The sequence below is a fragment of the Lichenostomus cassidix genome, chromosome 3 (assembly GCF_008360975.1).
Source record: "Lichenostomus cassidix isolate B80296 chromosome 3, HeHo_3.0, whole genome shotgun sequence".
NCBI classification, from domain to species: domain Eukaryota; kingdom Metazoa; phylum Chordata; class Aves; order Passeriformes; family Meliphagidae; genus Lichenostomus; species Lichenostomus cassidix.
In genome coordinates, this window is record NC_139483.1 from 50,947,285 (window position 1) to 50,962,847 (window position 15,563).

Here is a 15,563-nt window from a genome sequence, read left to right on the forward strand (position 1 = left end):
GAAAAGCTCCCCCCTCTGCTGGCACTGCACATCCTCAAGGGAAAAGGACAAAGCAAAGAAGGAAGCTCTTGCCTCTCCCAGTCCGGTGCCACATACACACCTTCTGCTGAAGAATGCAATCTAACTGGATACCACAGGACTGCTCTGAAACTTAAGTGCTTTATAATCTAATGTGCCTAAAAGTTAACATAGTTTTACAAGACACTGGAATTGGTTGCCGAGAGTAGCTGTGGATGTTCTGTCCCTAGAAGTGCTCCAGACTGGGTTGGATGGTGCTCCAAGTAACCTGGCCTAGTGGAAGGTGTCCCTGCCCATGGCAGGGGCATTGCCACTAAGATGATCTTTAGAAGTCCTTTCCAACCCAAGCCATTCTATGATTCTAAGAAGTTAATGATTTTCCACATCAAAATAACAACACCGAGAGAAGGCAAAGTGGAGGGCCAAAGTTTTTTAAACTACTGGGAATTTTCTATCCATATCTAAATTACATGCACTTTATTGGATCTCAAGTTTTCATTTTTCTGCTGCTTAATAATCACAAATACGTTATATATACCCTTTCCATTTTGTCATTCTTTCAGTATATTACATCAAATTTAATTTCCTGTGGAAGTGTGTAATCTTTTCAGCTGTCACTGTCTCAGAAGCTTTTCTGTAATAAGCAGAGCCTCGTCCTCTGGCAGGTCGATCTTTTATGAGCTGTGCTCCTGTAGATTAGTTTCCTGAAATGTTTGCAATGCTATATGAGAACCAGAAAAAGAGGAGAACCAAAATAACGCCCAAAAGGACAAATAAACATGAAAACCTTCACTTCCTTCTGACTCCTGTGTTCACCAGTCAAACGAAATTTCATTTTGATTTGGGCAGACGGCAAGTCCATGAAGGTTATTGCCGTGTATCAGAAGCTTCACAAGGTGTGAGACACAGCCTCCCTTGCCCTACAGCTCATTAAAAGCACAGCTGCAAGATGGCTGCTTGCTCTTTGCGCTGGGGAACACAGAGATCTGCAAGCAGTCACCACTCTGACAGCTGCCTCTCCCCGCCGCCTGCCCTCGGCACTCCAAGAGGTCCCCTCCACCGGCAAAAAGCCACATTCCACCAGAAAAGTGAAAATGTCAACCAAGACGTATTTGCGCTTTTCATGACGAGATACCTGTGATGGCAGGAAGGCAGACCAGCTGGTCTGCTGGGTACTTTCCAGACGTCTGCCCCTGCAGGACATGAAACTCGTCTTCTTCCAACCAGCTTTCCATTACCAGTGCTTACACACAATCCAAAACAACTTACTTACAAAAACACATACCAACAAATAATTCTGAGTGTTTAAAAGTTGATCAACTCAGAAGAAACATGAGCAACAGAGATTCTTATTCCTGCGTCCCTCCTGAAAAGATGCTTAGATATGGATGACAGAGGATGACATCTGAACAAATACAAACAGTCTGCAAAGGATTGTGTTAATGGTGTTTGACGAGAAGAGATTACTGAGGATGGCTACAAAGGCACACTGAAAGCCCTGCCAGCAGAAGCAGGTGCAATGCCCTCTAATTCAGTGGCAGACTGGAGTGACACCTCTGGGAGTTCCTCTTTGAACTGTCCAGCCAGATGTGGAAACCTTCACCATCCAACACACAGGCTACCCAGTTTGTCAGCTGCTCTCTCAAAACACACTACACTGATCAATGAAGCATGATCTCTCTCTTCCCGCTCCCCTTAAGACTTTTACCTTGCTTTCTCTCTTTCATATCACTGCTGTAGCAGTAGATCATCTCTATTTCTGACAAACATTGTCTTCAAAATTACATATAAAAATATGGTGCACTAAAACCAGATGTATACTCTCAGAGCAAACAGTCATCTCTCCTCATCACTTATAACAAGCATATCAGTAATTGAGTCCTCTTCTGGTTATTTTGTCTATCCACTTCCTTGTAATTCTATTTTCTGCTTGTATCTTTAACACTTAATGTTGAAAAAGTGACTAATCAGTAAAAAAAAAAACATCCAAAGGGAACATTACTTTAACAGAAGTCTCAGGTGTTACAGTGCAGTGCAATTCCACTCCCATCAGCATGAAGAAAGTTTTTTCCACCAGCTCTGGTGGGAGTTGCACTGGGGCCATAAGCCAGATAAAGATGTTCCATGCTAACAGCCACATGGTATGATATGAACTGCTTTAGAACATAAAACAACAATGTAATCACTCTCATAAAACCATTTTGCCGTAGTCTTACAGGACCTGAGTGCATGTTAACAATTTCAAGCCAGAATTGTAGAAAAGAAAAACATGCCAACTATCAGTGACCTTAGACTTTTTGCCTTGTAGGGCATAAATGAATAGCCTCTCTTCACCAGATGTGGATCTCAGTCTCCATTTCCTTATACAGAGTAAATTCATTCAAATATGAATTTACTTCCTATATAAATCTTGGTCAAAGATGGGGGGTGATGTAAAGATAAACATCAAGGGAATAACTGCCATCCTCTGGTTGAGTTTGGTAAAATGGAGTTAATTTACACTTCTTTAGGGATTCACTGGTGTGTGAAATTAATCTAATTTACACTGACCAGAAATTAAAAGTGGAGTGAAGAAAGAAAGCAATTAAAGAACTTTCCTAAATGCAAAGAAAGTACTGCTGTAAGTGCAGCAATACAGTTAAAGTACAGAGCTCTTCACGCTACTGTTACCACTCCCTCCTTCTTGAGAGAGAGAATAATCATCTGTATATCTACATATTGTCCCTGTACCCCTATAACTTCATCCGAAGGAGACAGTGGTAGTATGTTTCTACCAATTTCTGTAAACAAACCCATGTTTAAGTTAAAACAGCTCACTATCCTGCATACAGCCAGGCCTAGTGGATAAACATCTGCCGGAACAACTCCAGGTAACTGGTTGTACATGTGGCTTAACATTCACTTCAGTGACTTTTAGCACCTTCTTGTTATTGTTTCTGTGTTGTTCCAACAAGCAATGGTTAATGTAAGATACAGACATTCACATACCATGTACTCGTGAATAACTGGTTCCCAGAGATGTGGCAGTGATAACATTGTCATCGTACGAGTCCAAGTAGCTCACTGGAGATCACATGTCAGAAGAGAGTCCCACCTGAAAGTATAAAAAATCCAGATACTAAGTTCATCACATTCAGAAGTGTACAGCAAGCTCTGCTAATACATTTGTGTATTTCACACATTCATCCTGTGCATTAACAGGGTCTGTGCCCTTTCCAGGCTCACAGAAAACATTTTGCCTTTCACAATGGCAAGCAAAAGTGCCCTGCTGTAGCCAAACTGTTTTGGCCCACTGCTCCAGACCAGATTTCAGGCATACTATCAAAGCAATGAAAATTAGTTTTCAGTGTTAAAGCAGAAGCTGTTACTGTCTGGTGGACTGATACAGAATTTCATAATTCCCATTTGTCAGGTTCTTGAAAAGCATGTAATTCCTTTCACCAGTGCACCAGTGCGTTGCAAGTTTGGTTTTACCTTTCCTTTTTTTTTTCCCTTAACATTGTAAATTGATTGTTTGGAAGAGGATGCAACACTGGAACTCTCTTGTGATCTATTTTCTTGAGATCAAGGAATCTTAAGAAATCATTTATTTCCTACTGGTAACTGGTAATACGATCACCTTATTTATAATCATTTGATAATTTAAAATCACCTGATGGGTGAGTCTGTTTTTAAGTATTTTGGTAGGTAACCAATGAAGATATGGAAAATGACAAGACACACTGCAGCAAACAAACCAGCTATCCAATTTTTTAATCAAGCCACCCCACACAGAAGCTGATCTTCCTCCTATTCTACAAGCCGCATCTCATCCTAAGGTAAGTGGTTTTCAAGAATAAAGTGTGGTAAATAACAAAGAATTCACATTTTAGGCACAGTTTATATTTTCTAAATTACTCTAATGCTTCTTTGAGTCTTCATGCCTCCAAAGTGGCTTGGCTCTTGCTTTTATCACACTTCAGTGAGCAGCCACAACACCCCACAGTTCACTAGCATCACACAGAGCTTCATTTGCTGCCACGTATGCAAGTCAGTGTCTCCTATACTCTGTACTTGATCTTCAATAACAAGTGTAAAACCACGTAAGGACTAAATTACAAAGATCATAACCCATGGGCCCAAAAACAACAAAAAAAATTATCGGTGAAGGGTGCACTGCCCATAGGTATGATGCTACAGTGGAATATCTAAAGTTTGCCTGCTCTGAAACAGTATAAATACAAATAGGCAAACACTGAGGTGAGCTGCTGAGCCCCAGCACGGGATGGAGGAGCAGTGACTGCCGGCAGTGCCCAGAGGCAGCCCCGGATGGCAGAAGGCACAGAGCTCTGCCGTAGCCCATGGCCAGCACTCCAGCAGCACTCCTCCCCACTGGAAAGTGTCTCTTCCCTGTGGGCAGGCAGGCAGGCAGGCAGGCAGTTCCCCTGCCGGAATAGTGTGGCTGAGGGTGAAGTACTGTCTCATTCCGTCACTGCCTCCACCCTGTAACCCCAGCAGGGCTCCTCCCCTTTCATTCACAGCCACCTCCGATGCTCAAGCAGCAGATGGTCACCAGGAAACCTGTGCAGGTCTGACAGATGTGAATCCAGTGTGGGGCTACCAGTAAGGACGTGCAGGTGTTGGCTGACACAGGGAAGAGGGAGCCCTGGCAGGGCTGCACCACAGGATGGGATGGGGACCGTGAGTGTCAGATAGACCTGTTCTATGGAACTGCTGAAATTTGTTTCCCAATAACTCTCCTTTACCTACAAAAGCAAATTTTTCTCAACCTGTTGAAGGCTTAAGAAGAATCTTCCTTCCCAGAGAATGCATTTGTGACACACACCCCACAGAAGGATAAACATGGCCAACTGTCTTCAACAGAAGAATACAGTAAGACATGCAACACATCCTTTTTCTGCTTGCAGATTTATTTGGAGTCATTTAATTAATCTGTCCCTAATGACTGCACCTAACCATTTACCTTGCAAATTACCAGGACTTTTTAGGTGAGTAATTCATTTAAACATTCTTCTTTCTTTTTTTCTTGCTGTCTGTTAACAGTACTGTTAGAAAACAAAAACTCTCATGAATACTTTCATTTTGAAGTCTGAAATCACCACATGAATTGAAAAGAATGACCACCAAGTAGCTACATCATGAACAGAAATATACAGCAACACATGGAACCAAGTGAAACGCAGTCTTTCATCTCTAGTGAATCAGTTCAAACCTAAGTCAAGTTGGTAGCTGTCACCAGCTACCATTGGCTTCCTGCTCTTTAGTATCCCGTAGGAATTCAGTTTGTAATTCTCCACTTGATTTCCTTTTGCTCAGATTTCTTCCCTGAGTCTTTATCCTCTTCCTTGGCCAGGTCCAGATTTTAAAGGCCACAAGTCATGTCCCGTTTCAGAGCTTGCCGCCTCTGCTCACAGTTGAGATGGAGGGATCTTGGAGACCTTGTGGGAGAAAGCCAAAAAATGGCTCAAAACAAACCACTTATAGTGGAACTTGAGGCACTAACGAGCAACAGCTAAGAATTGATGCAATTACTCATGACCCTGACAAATTTCAAGATTGTTTACAAAGATCTGTCAGATGCCTCCTAGTCCCTTACCTTTGGTGAGAAAGAAACACCAAAGTTCCAAAAATACCCTTAAAAATTGCAAGTCCTAGAAGAGCCTCTTTAAGGCAAAGTCTTTCTAGGTGAAGCAGAAGCATGGAAGCTGTTGTGAGATTTGAAAATGGAAATTATATGGAAGGTATTTAAGTACGTGGTTCTGGCAGTTATGGAAATAGTTAGTGTTGACAGGAATTCATTGGGGACCCAGCACTTAAAATCTCAGTGGGAGAAAGACTGGAAACTAAACATACAAATCAATATAGTCTCTACAGAAAGAGAGAATGGTAGGAAAATAAATACAGTTCTTGTCCAAACTGTTTATTTTCTGTAGCTAGACAGTGAAAATCTCTAGCGCTATCAATTAAAACCTGTATTTTCACAAGCAATGTTTTATGGAAATGCAGTATTAGGCACAGTTAGAAAAATTAATGGAAGCAGAAATTAAATTTTTGCTTCCAACTTAATTCCACATGTGTGCCATCACTTCTTAAAACTGAGTCTACAGGACTTAGGACTATGCTAAAACTGCATTTATACGTACTGAATTACAGATAAGTTGCCCCAAAGCACTCCCTTCTTACAACAAACTATAGCACTGAAGAAGCAAATATGCAATTTTTTGTATTATAAATATTCATATCAATGCACACAGTGTAGTCACACCAACAGAGCTATAGAGGCCTAACAAACACAGGGATTTAGAAAGTATCTATAAAAACTATTGCTGTGCTCTAGGACTTAGCAAGGTTTTAGCAATTCTTTCTCCACCTGCTCATCTGAAAAAGGAACAAGGACTTAAGAAATAGAAAAAGCAGCTAAACCAAATGCTTAGATTGATTATATACAAGCATTGAACTGTTTTCCAAACTCGGGTCAGGAGGTATCAAGCCTCAAAAACTCTCCAGATACATATAATAGAACATATTTTATTATGAATTTCATTAAAAATTATAACTTCTAATTTCAAAAATATATACTTCTTGATAGCCTTTCAGAAAAATAGAGTTTAAAATTAAAAAATTAATTAATGATCTGAAAAAAACTTTTCTGTCCATTCCTCTCAATAAATTTAAGTCCCAAGTATTACTTGCCTGGCACCTGTTTTCTCTCTTACAACTTCAGCATGATTTCAGTAAAGGTGAGAAAGCATGTATTTAGCTCTCTCTGCCATCAAAAGCTGCATTACAGACAGAACTGCACTTGTATGCTTTATTATGCAACACAAAATATGGATGGATGGATGAATTAAGTGACAGTAAAATACATCAGCCTGACATCCACACAGACTGAAGCCCTCTTCTCCATACAGAAGAGGCACAGTGCTCGACAATGACAGAGGCTTTTCCCCAAACCATGTCTCCACATACGCTACAGCTGCACCCTGGGAGCAACAGGAGCAGTAGTTTCGCAGCAACCAGGAATTACACTGCTGATAGCGACTATTCAGTTCTGCCTCTGTAACATCACAGAACAAACAGGTCATATCAACAAGTGGGAGGGCAAATGGGAAGAGAATGAGATAAAAGAAATGCAGCTGCAAACAGAGGGTAAACTATAGCAGGGGGTTTCACGGTGATGCACAACAATCTGCTGCCCAACAGCATTGGGGAATTTAGAAACCGGAAATTGGAGGCACTCCCTGGCACAAAGCTGCACAAAAGGAGTGAGGGACATTCCAGAGCTGGGCAGAAAATAAAGCATGAAAATCTCCAGACAAAGTATTTTTTCTTTGACTTTCTTTGATAACCTGCACAGAAAGCATCTAAAATTTAAAAATACTTGTTAGATTGTCCCTGGCATGATCTATTCCACCAGCACTGCTATTAATTCCACCAGCACTACTTAATTAAAGTGACTACTTTCTTATTTTGTCACTCTATCACTTGCTTTGACCTTTCTCTCTTTTTGACTAATCTTTTTTTTTTTTTTAATTCTGCCCCTTATTTTCATGAATGTTTGTGATCACAAAATATATTGAGAGTGACAGACAGTAAATATTACTAGAGGCTGTTACACTTGGACTGTGACTTGAACTGTGATGTGGATGATCATGCAGAGGCGGGTGTATGAGCTCAGAGTTAGAAGGTCACTCCAATGCCCATCCCTCCAACGATCAACACTTTCGAAAAACAACCTCTAAAATCAAGATCTAGCACCAGGAGAATTTCACAGTAATTCCTATTTTTATTCCAGCCACAGTAACGAAACTTATTTCAGAGAACAAAATTCATTAAACAGAGAATGTTGTCAAATGCGAAAGAAGATGCTAGGGATATGAAAGCCTGGGAAAAACACCCCATTCCCTAACATCCCAAGTACTGGTGAGAGACACGCAGAAAAAGACAGACAGAGAGTCAGTCTAGAAAAGCACAAAGAGATTTGATCACTAATCAGAGACAGAAACCCATCTGAAAGTCACAACTGTCTCTGCAGGCTCTGAAAGACAGAATTAAATTGGCTTAGAACTAGATTCAAAAATGAATTTAATTAGCTGACATTAAGCAGGATAAGTTTGCAGTACCATGTTGCTCTGACAAGCTGTCTCCAGAAGGGTAAGTGGAAGGTAAAATCTTATTTTTCAGGATGAGATTATGGCCATGCACTGAGACAGAAGGTAATGGCATGTCTGCTGAGGGCAGCTGAAACTTGGTGCTGGTCATTTCATCTCACACTATAAAAGGATGGTATGTGATAGACAAGCCAGAAGTGCGAGTTTCAGATTCTGCACATTTATTCATATGGCTGTGCAGCTTCATCTCCTTCTGCTGTTGCCACTTACAAGAAGAGAGCATCAGTGTATAACCTCTGCCAGGACCTTATTCTCCAGTTTCTCTCAGTCAGAGCTGCCCCCTGGAAAGACTACAACACCCTAGGTGCAATTTATTTATTTTTGTTTATAAGAGAGCATGTTGGTCCTTGGTTGGAAGAATGAGGTCTGTGCTATCCAGGCAGGGTGGCACATCTGCTGGCTGCTGCACATCTATTGTGTGTTTTATGGGGTCACCCACAGCACCCCTGTTCTGCTCTACCAAGGCTTCTCTATGTGGACTACAATCTGCACATCACAGAGCAGCCTGCAAGCAGAGCAGCGGTGTTTGACAGCAAATAAAAGTAAGCACAAACTATGGCAAAAATCAAGCAGCAGATAGTGATGAATGAAGAATCAATGGTAAAATGCATAGTAAATCCAAATTGCTTCCCCAAGGAGCACTTGGAGGAAATGGAATAATACATTTCAAAGCAGTAGTCCCATGCATATGGGACGTAACAAGCCTTGCCTTCTCATGCCTCCTTCTATTGATAGATGTAGTTCTGGGGAAAGGCATCTCACTGTCAGCACTAGAAATTCTGCTTATTTTCAAAGCTGGCACATGCATACCAGGGCGTGACCAGGAAACCTATTGCTCACATCACTTACACTAATATCTCAGCTCTGTCACACCAGAACTAAGCCAGATTTACCAGGCAAGACAGAGAAGCTTCATCCATCCCATTAGCAAGTCATTGAGGAGGTGTTCTTCCATCACCTGAGAAAACTGCACAGCAATATGAGATCTTAATTTAGGCTGGCAGTGCCCTTCCTCCTCCCTCGACTCCTCTCACCGGGACTGTATTTAAGCTGGGTGACCTTGTGTGGCAGCTCACAGATTTTAAGTGCAAGCACAACACACCGCATGTCCTTCTCTGGCACCACATTAATCACCCTACTTTAATGACTTCTGCTGATAAACCACGCTGTGTACGCAGCCATCCTCCCCAGCGGCTGCATCTACAGCAATAAATTAAACATGCCCTTTCCCATACCCTGCCACCCTGTAATCCACCAGCAAAGACAAAGCCATTGAGAATCTCAGCTGGCAGTCAGGGGTGAAAGCCCCAGTTTTACTAGTCAAGAGACCCCAGTTTTACTAGCCATTTGACAGGTGACCCTGAATTTCTCTACATTCTTTTCATACAGAAGAATCCAATTTCTTTTCAGCTGTAATGAGAATTGCAGATATGAGATACCACTTATTACTGCGATGTACCTACACCACATTCTGCATAACTACAGAGCAGAACTACCTTCAACTAAACAAACACAGCTACAGAGAACATATGATTTTGTAGTATTATTCCTTAATTATTTCACTCTCTTCCAGGAAACTCAAGTCCACAGCTGAGCACAAATAAAGACACAAGATCTTTACGATAAGGAAAGCAAAACAATGGCCTGACATGACCTAACGAAAGCACAGGATACTACTCCCCAAGGGTAGAAATCTCCTTATTCCAAAACTTCCTTTCAAGTGTTTTGAATACATTACTAAACAAAGAAACAAGACATTCACTTTTGCATGGCAATAACATTTTTTAAACTACTTTATCCGACATCATTCCATAAATCATCCCCAAAATCAATGTGCCTTATGTCAGATGGGACCTTTAAACTTAAGAATAAAACAAGTTTAGGTCTGAATAGCAACACAAAGATACATGTAATAAACCAAACATGTCAAGAACTTCAGTGGAAAAAGGGTTGCTGAAGGTTTAACACAGAGCTAAAGGCACACAGATTGACCTCTGTGATGCTAAGTGATGTATGGTGCTGGGAGTGCTACCAAATCACAGGGCTTGAGAAACAGACTGAGCTCTTAGCTGCCACAGATTTCTTATCTGACCATGGAGGGCATCTCACAATCTGTCTCTGTCTTTGATCCCTGTGATAACATTTCTTTCCTCTCCTCATCTGTCACATACTTACACTGTAAATTCAGTGAGTCTGAAGATGTAAAGACAAGGAAGCCTACATCTTCATAGAAGCCTTTAGATATTACCACACAGAAAATAATAGTCACAGTAATAAAAAAATCACTTACGCAATTCTAACACTTTACCATTTTCACATAGCTTCCTATCCGGAAAGTATTCTCAAATGAATTAATTCAGCCTTCCTCCCAAGATCTCTTTTATAACCTTGTTTCCTATGTAAAAAGAACCCTGCAATCACAAACCGTGTGTAATGTCATGCCTGCGTCTGTCTGTCTTCTCTGAATTATTTCTCTGAAGACATTCAACAAACAGGTAGCAGTCTCAAAATTACCCAGATGCCAGAAGTTTTTTCCAATTCAAACTTGTGCTTAGACAAGAGAGAGATGGTCAGCACTCATGTTAAGGGAAAAATCTTGCATGTTGAGTCAAAGAGAGTGCAGAATTCTCAGATAAAACAGATCTACCAAGATGCAAAATGGCGTCAAAAGCTGAAGTTCACAACTATAGGTGCACCCATATGGCTAAATACAAGTCTGAAGGAAAGCAAGTTCGAGCACTGGAGCACACTGCTCCATAACTTGCCCTCTGCATTTTTTCAACTACCTCAGCCACCTCCTCACAAGCCAAGCCTGCTGCCAGGAGGGCTGCCTGAGGAGCAAGGATGTGACCTAGGCACTATGACCTGGCTGTCAGCTCAAGTGCCACACCTTTGCCTCGCTCTACACAGCAGCTCAAACACAGCCAGGGCCTGCCTTTGAAAGACAGGCACTAACAGGAAGCTGAGGTTCATGATTTCTGCTACACACTGAAAAATCAGAGGCATTTTCTTAGTGCATCTGGTGGGTGCAGTACTGAAGGAGCAGAAGCCAGAGGTGTGGGAAGGTTCTCTACTATGCACACACACATCATTGCCACACAGCAATGCCTCAACAGCCTTGTGTCCTGCCACAGAATCTGTGGCCCAGCTACCCAACCATGGACAGTTTGCATCTGAGGTCTGCATCTCACTGGGAAAAACCTACAAAGCCCCCATTGCCTGAGGGTCACCCATGGAGTTTTTCAAGGAGAACACAGTGCAGCATTTGAAAAATCCTGAAGCCCTCAGTGAGAAGATACTGCTTTTAAAATGGTGAGAGAAAAGCCTGGGAGCTGTAGCAGAAGAAAACACACATACACACACCCCTGAGTACTCATCGCAGTTGCAAAGACAAACCTCCAAACTCAAAATAAAGCAGTATTGTCTCTCTTGTTCTGTCACAATTGACTGTTTCACCAAAATGTAACAACAAAACTAAAATAAACAGCACTGATGAACTTCACTGCTGTCCTCCCAAAAGGCAGTGTCTGCCAATAATTACGTTCATGCTACTGCCACTGCAACACAGGAAAGTCAGATCAGCAGCAGGTGATTTATAAAATTATATATTATCAGCAGGTGAATTATAAAATTATAACCAGCAGCAATGGAATTATGATCTTATTTTGCATTAGAAACTAAAAAAACCCAAAATTTTAAAGGCTATATTTTGTTATACATATTTGTGTCATGAATTATATCAAAACACATTTAGATGTTGATGATACTTCAAATATACGGTGTAATGAAAAGTATGATGAAACAACATTTGAAGTAATTTATTACTCATTCCCATACTTGGTAAGAAAACAAATATTATACTGATTTATTTATTTATTTTATGCCATCAAAAACATCATATTTTGAAAGTGGTCATTTCTTTACAGTACCAGTTTGTAGCATCCTGGTTCCGTCTCTGCAGTTTAGGTAACTCAGAGTTTCATCTGTTGGTGTGAGGGAAAAGATTTGAGTAGCTACAAGTAAGTGCAACTACAAGAAATGGCTTGTAGTTGAAAGACAGATGACAGCAGGATGGAACACATAATCAGAATATTTTAGAAGTCTAAAGTTTTTCTTCCTATTGATATAATATGGACAACAGATGGGTTTTTAAATGCAGCTCTCGATACAATTTTGCATGTGAGAAGGAAAATAATTTGGAGTTCACGGGAACAGGAGCAGATTGTTCTGTGAATCCAGTTGGTGTCATTCTACACCCTTAAATTCTCCTGCAAAATACTGTAAGCAGAACAGCAGGAGTCCTAAAATTCCCCACACTGGCTCCAGCTCAATAAGCCATTTCTATTCACAAAGTATGTAAGCATATACTTAACTTCAGGAGCATGTGTAGGACCCACTGATTTCACTACGACCTAGGAATCTGCCTGAAATTCAAGTTTCTCTTAGGGGTTTTGCTTATCAAGTACTAGATTCATCTAGCAGATATTCATGATGCATTTTTCTCATGCCTTGGCTGCTGACTGCACTAGTCAGGCTATTTTCCCTCTTAAGTAAAAGAGACAAAGCTAGACTCCAAAGCTACATGTAGCCTGACTTTTGTGATGACTTCTATGTTTAATAGCATAAATACCACAAGCAGAGGTGCTCATAGTAAATGGCACAACTATCATTCACTCTGAGAATGGTCACTTAAAAACAGACACAAACAAAAAAAAAAATTAAGGTTCAAACGCTGCAGTCAGTTTTAGCACAAAACCCCTACTAACTCCCTACAGATCGATGGCAGAATACAGCATCTGTCTACAGGACATCTCTGTAAGATAAGGAAGTGGAACTGACAGAAAGAGAATACTGCACAACAGTCACCTTGCTGTGCCTCACTCATGTTTATGAATATATCTCGCATGAAAATCAGTGTAAGGTGTTGTGAATCTTGCCCCAAACTCATGATCTGTGTAGCAGAACGAGGAATTGAAGCTATGGGTACTGAGTCCCTGTCCGGCCCGACAGTCACTAGACCATGCTTCCTTAGGTAGAAAATGACAATAAATATACCAGGTCAGCTGTGTACAGCTGTGCTTGTGTGATCACACGTCACAGACAGTAAAACATGCCACCATAAGCTCAAAGGTCTGCTCCATGCATGTGATGTCATTTCTAGTTTTGATGCAAAGCATTCAAATTCCAAGTGCAAATACATGTATTTAAAGCAGTTTTTCAGAAGGAATAAAATGTACATTGAAGCAGTGAGTGTTTTTCTAGTTTTCAGAGTATCTTTGCAAAATTATTATTAAAAAATTGTCATTACCATTTTGAATCTACAAGAATGACACATCAGTGGAAAGTAAAAATTTTCCTTCTCACTAAGGTGCAACCAGGCACCTTACTGCATGCAGTATGCCAGGAAAATGGACTTGCTGCAGGAGGAATTGAACTGGCACAAGCACAATAGAAAGGATTTTAATCTACAAGCACTGCACTGTGGAAAGCAAGTGCACAAGGAAGCATGCTCCATGCAGATAAACCAAATCTTCCACGAAGCACTTAAAAAAACAGCTCCATTCACAAAGTAAACCTTGCTACAAATATCTCCAAAGTTTGGGAAGGTTCAAAACAAGGGCCAGACAAGGTAAAGAAAGACAGCACACATATTTTTGCAGGGTGAAACCAGTTCTCTACAACAGAGAAGGGTGTTCTATTGGTGCTTCCAAAGAAACATGCTCCATGGCAACACCACTACGGTGTTGAACTCGCCTTGGTGAGACTGATGGTGCAATCAACACAGTGCCATGGCCAGCCTTGGCTACAACTGAACAAAACCTTTTGCTTCTCATCCCCACAAACAGTAGAACCATCACGACTCATGATCTGCTGCTCACGAAGCGGTGGCAGGTTCACACGGGACTGGCCAAGGGTAGCAGGGCTGCAACAAGCACAGTCAGCAGGCAAACACCCTCAAATCCATTCCTGTGACAAGGAGCTAAGACCACACACCCACTCAGCTTACACATTATACAAATTTCAGTATTACCTAGGGGCAAATTTTACACACATAGCAGCTCTAGGGAGGTTATGTTGCAGCAACACAGCGTGGAAAAACGGTGGCCTTTGCATGGCTGCAAGGCACACAGTACAACCAGAGTTAAGAGAAAATAAGCCTGCAATAATGACAAGATTTGTTTAAAACTCTCCCATCTAAATTTATTCTTTATTTATATGAATCTTACTGTAAATTTGTTTGGGTTTTTTTTTTTAATTCTTCAATCTGTTAAGAAAAGTCTTCTTGCAGATGGACTGGTAATGAAATACAAATAGAATACTTAATACAAAAAACGTAATGCACAGCATATTTTTTCCTTTACTTATTTCATCTTAATTTGCACCTAGTCATTTTCATGCCGAGCATCTCATTTGGTTAAATAATTCGTGCAAATTAAATTTCACCTTTTTTTAACAGCCAAAATGGTGAAACTGTGTTGGTAATTGTTTCAAGTTCTGCCACAATATGGGAACAACTTGATAACCTGACAACACTTAAGGGTTTGAAGGAACAAGATACACAAAAGCAAGGAAAATGAAACTGTGTACAGCAACTCGAAGGGCAAGAAATCCCTCTGTGCAGAGCCTTATGAGCTGGAGTAGAAACCTCTGAGATCTATTCAAAGACCTCAGGATGTGAGAGTTTACTCCTGAGCAAGCCTTGTCTGCTTATGCAGAGGGATACACCCCCTCCTTGTCCGTGCATCAGTGCCACGCGCAGCAATTAACCTTCTCCCATCCAGCAGCCACATGCTTACCCTACTCTGCTCAGTCACACATTTCAACAGAAACTGCACCAGAATCAAAGCCAGCCCACACCTCTCACAGCACATGGTGAACAACCCTCCCTCCTCATGGGCAGCTATGATCCCAGCTATGCTCCTCTGCCATGGCACTGTCCTGTGCCTGCACAGCCCAGCTCACCTGCCAGCTCATCCCCCAGCTCACCCCCTGGTAGCCCTCAGCCCTGGTTGCCCCCCCAGCAAAAGCCAGCAGGCACAGGCTCTCACTTGACAAGAAGAGGCAGCAGGGAGCCACAACAACCCCCGTGCAGCCATGCTCATCTCATCAACTCTACCAAAACATGAGGTGAAAACTCTCATGGGTTCCATGATGCTCCCTCTGACCCTCCTGGCTTTACAAGTCTTGGCTCTCAACAAAGCCACAAGGACTTCTCATCCAAAACAGTAAGGGAAACTCAGTAAAGTACATTCAAGTAAAGGACACTCAAACCCTCCTAAGTAACCACAACAGAAAAGTGCACCAACAAAAATGTCAACAAATTTTTACAACGTGCCTACATAATGTTCATCTGCATCAAGTGAATCATGGAGT

At 41.4% G+C, this 15,563-nt stretch overlaps 1 protein-coding gene across 4 annotated transcripts in view; it reads right to left on the reverse strand.

The window, feature by feature from the left end:
- HIVEP2 (HIVEP zinc finger 2) overlaps positions 1–15,563 on the reverse strand; it is a 137,339-nt gene that overhangs the window by 101,497 nt on the left and 20,279 nt on the right. For all 4 annotated transcript variants that reach the window (XM_085055724.1, XM_085055720.1, XM_085055721.1 and 1 more), the window contains exon 2: positions 3,007–3,112. The gene's annotated coding sequence lies outside the window, so the exon portion shown is untranslated. The remainder of the gene's footprint in view (positions 1–3,006; positions 3,113–15,563) is intronic.